This window comes from Podarcis melisellensis (genome assembly GCF_964234715.1).
Source record: "Podarcis melisellensis genome assembly, chromosome: 8".
Lineage (NCBI taxonomy): Eukaryota > Metazoa > Chordata > Lepidosauria > Squamata > Lacertidae > Podarcis > Podarcis melisellensis.
This window is the reverse complement of record NC_138540.1, coordinates 32,059,806-32,072,068: the sequence shown is the minus strand read 5'-3', so window position 1 is coordinate 32,072,068 and position 12,263 is coordinate 32,059,806. Positions and strand designations below refer to the sequence as shown.

Below are 12,263 nucleotides of genomic sequence, written 5' to 3'. Positions count from 1 at the left end.
CTGGATAATGACTTTTGTGTGTTTCCTATTTTGCTTCTTTGGTGCTGGTCATTAAAGATTGATTGATAGATTGAGAGTTTACATACAGTTCTGTAATAAGCAGGTTGCATATCAATTATTGTGCATCAACTTGCCTCAACCTTTCTGTACAAGTGGAAGAATTTGTGCAAGATGGCATCACACAGTTGTATCAGAAATTGCATGAGGAAACAGTTCTCCATTGAGCAAAATATTCCTTCTGCATTTGGAAGGGAACCTTTGGATCCAACCTATTCCAATTTTAATTTAAAGTATTGTTCATAGAATCATAGAATAGTGGGGTCAAAGGGACCTTGAGGGTCATCAGTTCTAGTCTCATGCAATGCAGGAATCTCAACTAGCACATACATAGCAGATGACCATTCAATTTCTGCTTCAAAGACTAGCACCTCTCATAGGAGATAGCTCTTACTGTCAGAAAGTTCTTCCTGTTGGCAATTCCTTTCTTGTGACTTGACTTTATTGGCTCAGTTCCTAGCCTCTGGAGCTGGAGAAAGCAAGCTTGCTCCATCCTCCATGTGATAGCCTTTTAGTTATTTGAAGATGGCCATCATATCTCCTCTCACTATCCTCTTTACCAGGATAAACATACCCAGTTTCTGCAACCATTCCTCATATGACTTGGTTTCCAGACCCTTTGCAATATTGGTTACCCTCCTCTGCCCACATACCAGCTTGTGTTATGCTCCCATGTTTTGCTAGAGGAACCTTGGAAAATTATTACTCTTAATTTCTCTGTCTCAATTAGGGTGGTGGTGGTGTGGTGTAGAGGAGCTTTGGGAAGAGCAGTGCACATTATCAGGGATACTTTATTATCACTGTAATAATCATTGTAATAAACTTGAAGATAACCCACAGCTTTAGGGTACCTTTCCCCCACATGGTTTATAGATGGGCCAGAGGAAACCAGAAAAAAATGACAATGTGAACAAGGCCAAAAATAAATTGCCCTTAGTCAACCTTGAGGAGAAGGTAGTTATATCACGATTTGGTTTTAATTTTTTTTACACTGAACTGCTGTATCTAAAGCAAAAGCAATTTCTATCTTCTTATTCGGTTGTTGAAATTAGAATGTCAGAGATGGTCTAAAATTATTTTTATTTTGAATGAGGAACAGAGTAGGGGTGGGAGGGAAAAATCTGTCTAAAACATTTCAACAGTTAAGGGGGGGGGGAATGCAAGTGCCTGCACACATACAGTGATCTAAGGAAAGTCACCAGTTGCTGTTGTGTGAGGTATAAAAATAAACCCTTGTCTCCTGTTACTTTTACATCTACTGACAAGTGCCTGTATTAGCATTAAGTGAAAATGCAGATGAAGTGTAATGCCCTTTTTTATTTAGCATTACCTGAAATATTAATGTTTGTGGTAGATGCTAGAACTATTTGCAGGGGTTTTGGAACTGGGAAAGAAGACATGGCATGAGGCTGGCTAGCAGGCAGTTCTGCTTACATGACATCTTTATCCCCATCCCACCCAAAAGAGAATGTAGTGTGAAAGTTCCCTTTAAGACACAACCCTCACTGGCAAACAAAATGAGCTACTTCCAGGGTGGCTACAGCTGCATACACACCACATATTTAAATCACATTTTCCTTCCCCAAAGAATCCTAGGGGTTTGCTTTAAATGTATGGTGTGTACTGCAATTAACAAGCAATACAGAGCAGCTGATGGTGGCTTATCTAACAGGCTGGGGAAAGAAGGAAGGGCCTTCCATTTCAATAATGAAATCCTGCAACCTCTTACAGGCAAGAATGTGGATTGAAGGAGGCTTGTGGGAGATAAACGGAGCTCAGATCTGATGGGTCTTCTCCAGTCATCAGGAACAACTAAGGCAGCCATCATCCTACAAGAGGAAGCTGAGGTGTAAGTGTTTTCTTCCCTTCCAGGTACTTTGTTTTGGTGAACTGCCCCTGGGGCAGAGTGACAAAACTGCCCAACTCAGTATTTTTTGTTCTTATATCCCTCTCTCCTTTCTGTATAAACCTCTGCAGAGGCCTTGGGCTGTGGTACCACAGAAAATGCTATTGCTATCCATGTGTGATATAATAGCTTTGTGGTGCAAATAAAAGGATACCCAAGGATCGTCTCTCTGGCCTGTGCTGCATAACATGATGCAACCACCCACTCTCTTTTATGTGTATGCACGGCTGCAGATTTCCATTCTCTCTCTGCAAAAGTGACCATACATACAAGCAGTGCTTTCTTTTTCGGGGGGGGGGGGGAGGTGTACGCATACCCCTAAACATTTTGTCAATCTACGTTCGGCCTCATTGAGGGGCAGTATTTCAATATTAGTAGGAAAATGAGAATACCCCTAAACTATTTATTTATTTATTTAGAAAAAAAGCACTGCATACGAGTAATGTTCATGCTTAAATTATAAATGGGCTGCAGAACTATGGGATCTTCCTTTCTGTCTCCCCATCCAGTGAGGAAGGGAGAACAACTGAGACCACTTTTTGGTGTTGTAGTTTAGTGCTCATGTTTTTCAAACCATGAAAGCATTGTTTTTTATTTTATTAATTTATGACACACCTTTCACTTAAATCTCAAAGCAGTTTACAACCACACAGTGAAAACAACCAAAACAGGCTTTAAAGCAATACAAATAAACACTCCTGATCAGTGTCTGTCCCCCCCCCCCCCAGGTGCGTCACTCTTTAGCTGAATTCTAATGCCACCACTTGGCGAGAAGAGCTTTAGAAGGGTTAGCAGTGGGGAGATGGAGCATTCACTGTGAGAAATGGTCTCTTTGCATCTTGGGGCAGATCCATGTTTGGAAAACGCACACATGTCTACCAGTGTTACATCTACTTTGGCTTTTATTAGCTACCCCAATGGGGGCAGGTTTTGCAGGTGAAAAATGATGGAGAATTTTTCAGAGCTGTTAAATGCATCTGGTTCCAAAAGCATTTGCTGTTCTGAAATTCCACTGTTAAGACATCTGCCTGTCAGCTGATCCTTGTGTACATATCTCATTTATAATGTGATTTTAAAATACTGAGCTATGTATTCCTTCTAAATGCAGCACGTGAGTGTTGTGGAATAGAAAACTGAAATGTGCTGATACAGGGAACTCACCTTGTTTGTTAGCAGGGATATTGGAAAAAATCCATCTCCTCTAGCAGGACAATCTCATCATATTAAAAGTTATGGATTTCTTGCTTAAGCATTCCACATGAGACACAGGACTGTAGGAATTCTGCTTCTGATTATTGAGAGAGAGAAAGAGCTAACAAAACACACTCAGAGAGAATTTAACGTCTCTTTAACATTTCTGCCTTCCTATGGAAGTTCTTCAATTATACTGATGGATCAGTTTAGTAACTCAGTTCCGGTTACTTGTTTAGGAAAGAGGGCTCATTGCTATGCAATACTGTGTATGGGTGACACTGAAGTGAGCAGAACAGCCCTAAGTTTACAACATAAGCTGACATTGGTTCCAATGTAGTAAGGACAAAATGTTCAGTTAAAAATTCCAGTGTGAAGCCTCATTACATCAAGCTGGGCCCACTTTCTCCCATCAAATCCCCCTTCCAAATTTTGAATACCCACATATTCTGTGAATTGGCTTTATGCCTCAGACATGATCCACAACCAAAAAAAAAAAAAAAGGCTACGTATCTGTTAACTGCTTCCATTTGCTCCATATTTGTCCCATGTTACCCTCACCACTCTCCTAGGAACAGAGGAAGCTGCTTTATACTGTGTCAGACCAGTGGCCAATATAGTTCAGCATTGTCTATGCACTGACTGACAGTGGCTCTCCGTGATTTGTTTGTTTGTTGCATGTATATCCCATCATTTTCTTTCAAGGAGCCCCAAAGGTTCTCCCTCTCATCATTTAATATCCACAAGAGCCCTGTGGAGGTAGGTTAGGCTGAGAGGCAGTGACTGGCCCCTAAGGTTACCCAATGAGCTTCATGCCCAAGTGGGTATTTGAATCCTGGTCTCCCAGGTACTAGTCCGGCTGACTAACCACTGCACCATGCAGGCTCAGGAGTGGTTTCAGGTAGGAGATGCCAAGAAGATGAACCTGGGGGCTTTTGTACGCAAAGCATGAACTCTACTGTAAGCCATAGCCCTTCCTCTCTTCCTTCCTCTCCCTTTGCCAGTGTTAAAATTATAAGCTGCTTGTGTTGCGGCTCTGCCTTTCTTGCCAGTGTGTGTTGATTGTCCTGCATGTTATTACTTATTACAGTATTTATTTATATTTAAAATATTTCCAGACTGTCTTTCATCCACATGGTATACAGTGAGCATCAATAAAACTATTCATGCTGTATGCCAATCCAACAAAAGACTGGAGCATCAGTATTCAGTAGTTATTATTTATATTATTATCAGGGAGAAAAAATCCTGTTACGTGAGGATACTGCTTGAGGAAAATTTCCTACCTTTAGCTTCTATGGTCAAACTGGATAAGATGCAATACCAGTCTCACAATTTTTTAAAAGTTATATTTTAATGAAATGAAGTTGTGAACTTGATCAGATCTTGAGGAGGGGGAGGGGGTGTTTTTAAACCTTTTCTCTGTAGCCATTTTTCTGATCAAAGTTACTGGATTACTTGCTGGATTACTCTCTCAGTCTCACCTATGTCGCAGGGTTGTCGTGGCAGTGAAATGGGGCAGGGCTGGGGGGCGGGGTCAGTAACTATCTGTGTTGCTTTTTGTTCCTTGGAAAAAAGTTGGGTGATAAGAATAGTTAATAAGAAATCCATGTTTTAAGTGTTTCATGTTCATTGTCTAGCTATAATTCTTACAACAACCCTCTAAGGCAGCCTTTCTCAACCTTGGGCCTCTGGAATTTGTTGGACTATTATTATTATTATTATTATTATTATTATTATTATTTATTACTCACTGTTCACTCTAAGGTCTAAAGGTGGGTTACAACAATAAAAACAACACTAAAAAAGTTTAAAGACTTAAAATTATGAATATAGTCACATCGGTTTGATTTTTTTTAAAAAAAATGTCCTCATGAACATTTATCAGTGTTTAATCTGAATTTACATATGTTTGCATGAATTTTTGCCTAATATACTCTTTTTTTCAAAACAGTGTGTATATATATGTATGTATGTATGTGGGAACACTAATTGAAGGGAGGGGAATAGAGAACACCATTGCACACTTGCTTGAAAACATCCCCAATTGTGTGTACAGGCAACATGGATCATAGCTGCCATTTTTTACAATGGTGTACAGTTGCAAACCATTGTATACAAAAGCGTACTGTGAAGAAACCCAACCCCTGTGCATTTCAATGGCTATTTGTGTACATAGCCTAACTGTGTGTAAAATCACTGCTTAATTCTTTTTTTAAAAAAGGAGAAGATGCCAGATAACAAATACAGTTTGGTCTCTGGCCTGGGAGCACTTCCTCTGAATCCAAGGTATATGGTAGCTGTTGTGGTTATTTACTGATGAGAAAAAGACAGTGTGTATATGCTTAAACACAGTCTGTCTTTAAATATTTCAGGACCTGGCACTGAAGGCTTATTCTGCAACAAAAAGTAGCTAAGCCAGGGTTCCGTTTGAGCCTTGTATAAGCATGGTAATGGGGAAGAGGAGGAAAGTGCCCCATTGAGGATTCTGTGCTTGTGATATTCTTTGAGAATTGGAGCCTGAGATATTGTGCCAGCCCTTTGCATCTATCACACCCTGAGTTATAAAGTGGCTAAGATTTGTCTATTAAGAGTCATTTTAACAAGTTTATAGGTATCCCTGCTTTACCTAATGATCCTTGCTTATGTGCGCACCCAGATTTATAGTCCTAACACTATAAAAAACTTCAGAATTCTTTGACCCTGTAAACACAAAATTCATGTATCTCACCCTGGGACAAATGCATTCTTTTTAAAAAGCAGCATATGGGCAGCCTTGGACTGATGTTAGTTTATTGTCACTGCTTGATAACGTTTAATGGAAAAGATACAAGAGTGCCAAAGAATTTTAATTATTTTTGTGATAAAGTTATATGTTCGGCCTTGAAAAAGTGAAGATAATGCAGGGATTCATTATTATTCCCAGTGTGTTTAAACAGACGACACAGAATGCAAACAAAAGCAGATGAAATTTGAAAAGTATTATCAATATTGCAGATAGCAGATGCCCTTTCCAATCAGAACAAGAATATCTTCTATAGCAACTTTATGGTTGAGTAGTTTATTCATTTCTATTAGAAGGTTGTACGTTTCTAAAATATGTAGATGATATCTAGGAAACCAACCAACCAGTAGGGTCATTTTGCTTGTTTCCCTAAATTTATTATTTTCACTTTTGCAGGCTTGATCTGAGGTGCATTAACATGGGAGTGAAATCTCGGTGTGTTAGAATTCTATCTTATATATTTGACCTTTCATGTGTTCCACCATGGTTTTGGAAAGGAAACAGAAGGAGGTGTTTTACAGTTAACAGTGCTAACAGTTAAAATGGTAAGTGACAGGGTTTTGTTTTCTGTATGGGCTTTAAAATATTTTGAAGCTAAGATAATACTGTAACAGTGTTTTTATGTTGTAATCCTATTTCAGACATTAAAGGTGAGTCTAAATATATATATTTTTTAATGTAGGATTACAGAATCAAGTTTTGATAAGCCCTTCAATAATTCTGGAACATATTTTCCCCCAAATAAGCGTGGGAAAAGGCCTCTTGATAGTCTCATGATTTGGCATTGAGGTTGTGAACACACCATACATTTAAAGCACATGACCCCCCCCCCAAAAAAAAAGAATTATGGGAACTATATTTTGTTAAGTGTGCTGGGAATTTTAGTTCTGTGCTATAGTTCCCAGAATTATTTGGGGGAAAGTCAGCGACATTAAATGTATGGTGTGTAAGTAATCAGACTCTAATCTCCTTATAATATTTTCAGAAATCACTTGTTTTAGAGTTCAGGGGGTGGGGAACCTGAGGCCTTTGGCTGCTATTGTTCTCCAGCTCCCATCAGCCCCAGCCATCATGGTCAATGGTCAGTCCAGTAACATCTGGAGGGCTGCAGGTTCCCTACCACTGGTCTAGAGGTATCTGGATCAATAAACATCTGGCAACTATAGACATATTTGGTACAGAGTTTTGCTTTTTCCAAGGCATGTGTACTTCAGTGCATATGACTACTTTCATGTACTATGCAAATTTGACATAATATTATAGTATTGATTTTGTGGTGTGGTGTAGAATCTATACAAAGGATGTGGAATTTACAGAGTGCTTTCAAAGAATTTCTCAGTAGTTAGAATTGTGCGGTGCAGTACAGAAGCATTTGGCTCCATAGCAGATTCCAAGAATAAAATGTACTCCATAAATGTCAGGACATTTCTTTTCTTTTTAAGAAAGTAAAATCTTGAGTTGTAGAGAGAGTTCCAGTGCTGACTCATACTCTTCTCAGCCAACAGGAAATGGCCTTGAGCACTTTTGGTGCCATGTTGTATTGAGTTTTGATAACTTAGGGGGAGACAGGACCACCAGAAGCGACAGCTCCTGCTGATCAGTTGTAATGTATGGACAGGGCCATCTGTTAATATATGACATCCATTAAGTGCCTGGGACACATATACTGATATAGTATCTGCCCAACTGAAAAGAAGGAAAGTGTACCAGCTGTGAGACAGACGTGGGGGACCTCACACCCAGGGTCTAAATGTGGCCCTCCAGGCCTCTCCATCTGACCCCTGGGACTCTGCACAAGCTTCACCTCTTCCTCAGCCCGTTTCCCAGGCTGTAACTATCACTGGCCCCTGCTTTACTCCCTCCTTGAGTGTTTGTGCCTAGCTGGAATGTGTCCTTGAACTCTGGTAATGCTGCTTGCTTGCTAGCTTGCTTGGATGGGGAGAATGTGAGTATGTTTACAAACTGGCCTACTGTATAAATGTAAAATGTACATCTGTTTCTCTGTCCACTTTTGCCTCTGTCTGCATCCACCACAGGTACGCGACCTCTGGAAGGTTGCCCCAAAAGGGAGTGTTGCCCTCAAAGGTTCCCCATCCTTGCCAGAAGGAGACGTCAATTCTTTCATTTTAAAAATAAGGGAATTTGGGTGATGTGCTGTTCATTTACTGGGCAGGAAGTAACGTACTGTTCATTTAACATACATAGCAGTTGCCTGTGTTTACAAGTTCCTTGGCGTCAAGCAATGCTATCTCTATCCAATAGCAGACCCAAGGTGTCAGGACAAAAGATACCAAGCTGGGCAATCTAGTGGACTGGCTGGCTGGCAGTGGTGGCTACTGCATGTGCTTGAAGGCAGCACATTTTATATCAGGTTGGGCAATCAAGTCTGACTGGTGGACTGGCTGACAGTGGCGGGATCACTTCAAATAATGGGCAAGGCAGGGCTGTGGGGTTGTGAAGGATTCATCTGAGCGGCCACCTATCAGGGGAGTAACAGTCAGCAAATGAGCAAAGTGATCCAGACTGTCATTTCTGCTTCTGCCTGTGCTCTCCTCCTCCGACCTAATACCACCATTACTCTTCATCTTCCTGATGCTTGCTGTCCAACAACTGTAGTACAAGCATAGCCTATTGTTGTCACCTAGTGAGCTAGCAAGACTTTGCCACTTAAGACAAAGGCTATTGCTGAGTAGAGCAGCCATTTCAAACACAGTGTGAACACACACCTCACATGTACTTACCACCTTGGAACATCCTGCCCACTTGTGGAAACATTTTTGTGTGTGAATTGTTTCCAAAAGCTAAGTAGAAATGTGAAACAGGCTTTCCTCTGTCCTCTGTGGTAATTGGTACCCAAGAGTCTAAGAAAAGAAAGAAGTCCTACCCTTTTTCCTCCTCCATCAGGTTGCTAGTAATTGTAGTCTGAGAGGTTGGTACCCTTAGGAAACTACTCTTCTCAGGATTCTCCATTACTGTTAAAGTTATATAAAGTATGAAGTGGATGCGACTTTAGTTTTCCTCAGAATAGACCCATTGATATGAATGAATGTAAATTAGCCATGCCCATCAGTTTCAGTGGGTCTGTTCTCCATAGGACTGACATTGGTTCCAACCCTCAACTGAGAGTCATTTGTTCCTGGGGGTTGGGGAAGAATCGTATATAAGAGTATGGAAAACCTACTGATCCTTTCATATTGTTTTATTGTCTAATCTACAAAATATTTTTTTAAAAATTGTTTGGGATATATTTGTGGAAAGAAATGCCTGCCAGTGAATCTCAGCAGATTTAATGCATTCTTTGATGAGTTCTGGAGCTATTAAATGCCGGAGCAGACTGAGAAAATTCTTGTGATGAGATGCAGAAGCCACTGAAAATTCCATATAATGCGGTAATCTTCTGCATGGTTCCAAACCCCTTCCCCAATTGAAACATTTAGAGAATTTGGGGATACTTCAAAAATTTCCTTGTCCTTGATCAAACTGAAGTTAATCATCTACTACTAATTAAGATGGCTGAAGTGAGGCAGGGTTTGTACAATCTATGGAAAAGCTCGTTTAAAAAAGATTTTTTCCAACATGGATTTTGTATATGATTGGCATCTCCAAATGATTTATAGGTGGAAAGAAGTTTGCTTGCAGAACTGGCTTTAGTTTATCATGCTTTTTTTTTAAACAAAAAGCATCTGCAACAAGGTGAGGGATTCCCCCTTCAGGAGAAGGGTTATAGTTTATTTTATTTGTTTACATATTTATAATCTACACATTCATCAAGACATTTCCAGGCAGTTTATAACATATAAGAATAAAATTAGTAGAAAACATCCATGAAAACATAAATACTGATTAGTTAAAAAGAAAATCCATATAGCAAAGACCTGTCTAAGCAATATAGTTTACAAATGATTTCTGCAAGAAGGGGAGGGATGGTTCCTGCTGAACCTCCACTCTCAAGGACTTCCACAGGGCATGCTAAAGGCTCAGTCCCTAGTTGAAGGCCAGCTGAACTTCAGGGATATAGGGAGCCACAAGAAGTTCCCCATTAGATGGATCCAGTGTGCATACACAGACGGGTCTTCATTGTTTTTAAATAGGTTGACAACAGAACCACCAGCAGAATGCAGCACAACTCTGTGGGCACCAAGGTGACCTGTGGTTTGATGGTGTGTTGCGGGGGATGGGGGGGATAGAGGATTCCATTATATGTGTGTCCCATGGCATTCTGGATCACTCCTTTTCCCCTCCTACTGACTTAGCTTCTTTCTGAGCCTTGAAAGGGGCATGGAACGGAAAAGTATACTGGTGCCAGTTTGAGACCTGAAGAGGACTTTCCCCGACTTTCTCTTTCACTTTTATTGCCTTTTCAAAGGGGAAAAGTGGAGCAATTATATGAGGGCAGAGGATTTACAGATATCAGGGAAAGACCTCAAGGGCACCATTACCTACAAGGTTGCCATGTTTCTGACCCTTGGGCTGGAACAAGTCTCATACCACTAGTTACCACGTTGTCTTGCTTTCATGCATCTCCGTGTAGAACATACAATGTGTGCCTAATGATGTAATGTAACCTGCAATTTTACTCTTGGTAGTAAAAACATTGTTAAAACCAAATGCCCCAGAATAAAGCATAATCTCTTTAAATTCTCAGTGTAAAATTGATTAAAATGAAAACCGGCATTGTAGTTCTTTTTCCACAAAAAGTACATCCACAGGTTTCTTACCCTTGCCCTATGATTATATAATAGATTTTAAGTCTCTGATATCTGCAAATCTACATCAAAATATATTCTATAGCTGTAGGAAACAGCTCTGAATTGTTAACCTTCTCCCCAGGTATTGGAGGCTACACACTGCGAGATTAGATGTATATTTTCTTGGAGATATGCCACCCATAGAGGAGTCCATATTTACATCTTTTGTTGATATTTTTTATAGATTAAGAGTCTCTTTACTTGGGTGATAATTCTCCTAAGTACTGTAATTTGCTGCCTCTAATATTTGTCTTGAGTCCTAGTTTGCAAAATATATTTGAAACCACTTTATAAAGTCGCATAATTGCTTCTTTGTAGAGCGGGTATAATGAGTAGTTTCTTTATCCAGCCTTTATCCTGTTAACCTTAGAGGTGAGTGACTGCTTGCTGGAGTAGTTGGGGAATGTCTTAGCGCTGTTGAGCCATTTAATTTCAGGACTAATTTCATAGCAGTGACACAGAATTGGCCATGAGCAAGCCAGCAGTTATTTCAAGGGTTTTCAGTTAGGACCTGATGCAATGCTAAAATGAAAAGGAAAGAAATGCACACATGGATTATTATCACTTTTAAATAAATGTATGAATTGATCCACATTTATATACGTAAGCTACATAAGAATATTGATGTGCATAAAAGGTTCTTACTCTATAAAGCAGGATTGGCATTGTAAATAAGAAGCATTACTGACTCTCATTTCCCCCTTTCCCCCTTCTTGCTCTTTCCATTCTGTGGAAACCTACTAGCTGTCTTTCCCCTTTTCATGAAGGAACCATTGCAGCACATGAAAGGGACAATGAGTATGTTCTGGTATTGGACAATTATTGCTTCAGCATCTGTTCATGTCTCTTCTTCCCTTATACCGTACCAGACTCTTGGCCAATCTAGCTCAGTACAGTATTGTCAATAGGGCTGTCCAAGATTGCAGGCAAGGGTCCTTCCCAGCTCTATCTTGACATGCCAGGGATTGAACCCAGGGATGGGGGAGAAGTTAATTTCAGTTCACATTTAAAGGAGACCTCACCAAATTTTCACTTTCTGAAACAATATGTGAATCTGGCTTTCCCGCTGGCTGAAGTGCCTTTTCCACTCACCCCCACCCTACTTAACTTAATATTAAAGTAATTAATATTAAATATTCTGCAGGAATTCCATAATAGCTTCTGAATTCTGCAAGAATTTGCATTTTAGCTGTTCCAAATAAGGGTGGACTGTTCCAAGCAAGGATGCATTAAAGTCCCAGTTCGGCGTGGGAGCATGGAACAAGTCCCCTCCATTCCATTTTTTGTGTAGATTTTTAAAGAAAAAATCCACATGGAAATAGGAAGGAAGGAATAAGGAATAAGGGTTCAGGTAGTCCAAGTACTCTAGCATTACCTGTGTTCTAGTCAGAGTTATTTTTTTTCTTTTGAAAAGTTAAAAAGCCCACAGCTTGTAGCTCCTCGCTCACTTTGAGTACCCCAAAGCAGCCTTTGCTGGCCCAGTCACAGCACCCTCCCTGCAGTGCAACTGTGCTACTAGTGCTTGGTGCATCCGGCTTTTAACCCTGGCCTGCAGACCAGAGCAAGAATTTTGCTG

At 40.2% G+C, this 12,263-nt stretch overlaps 1 protein-coding gene across 1 annotated transcript in view; it reads left to right on the top strand.

Annotated features, from left to right (window-relative positions):
* ZNF536 (zinc finger protein 536) overlaps positions 1-12,263 on the top strand; it is a 538,171-nt gene that overhangs the window by 7,881 nt on the left and 518,027 nt on the right. Inside the window, exons 2-3 of the mRNA XM_081923977.1 lie at positions 1,789-1,906; positions 6,336-6,484. The gene's annotated coding sequence lies outside the window, so the exon portion shown is untranslated. The remainder of the gene's footprint in view (positions 1-1,788; positions 1,907-6,335; positions 6,485-12,263) is intronic.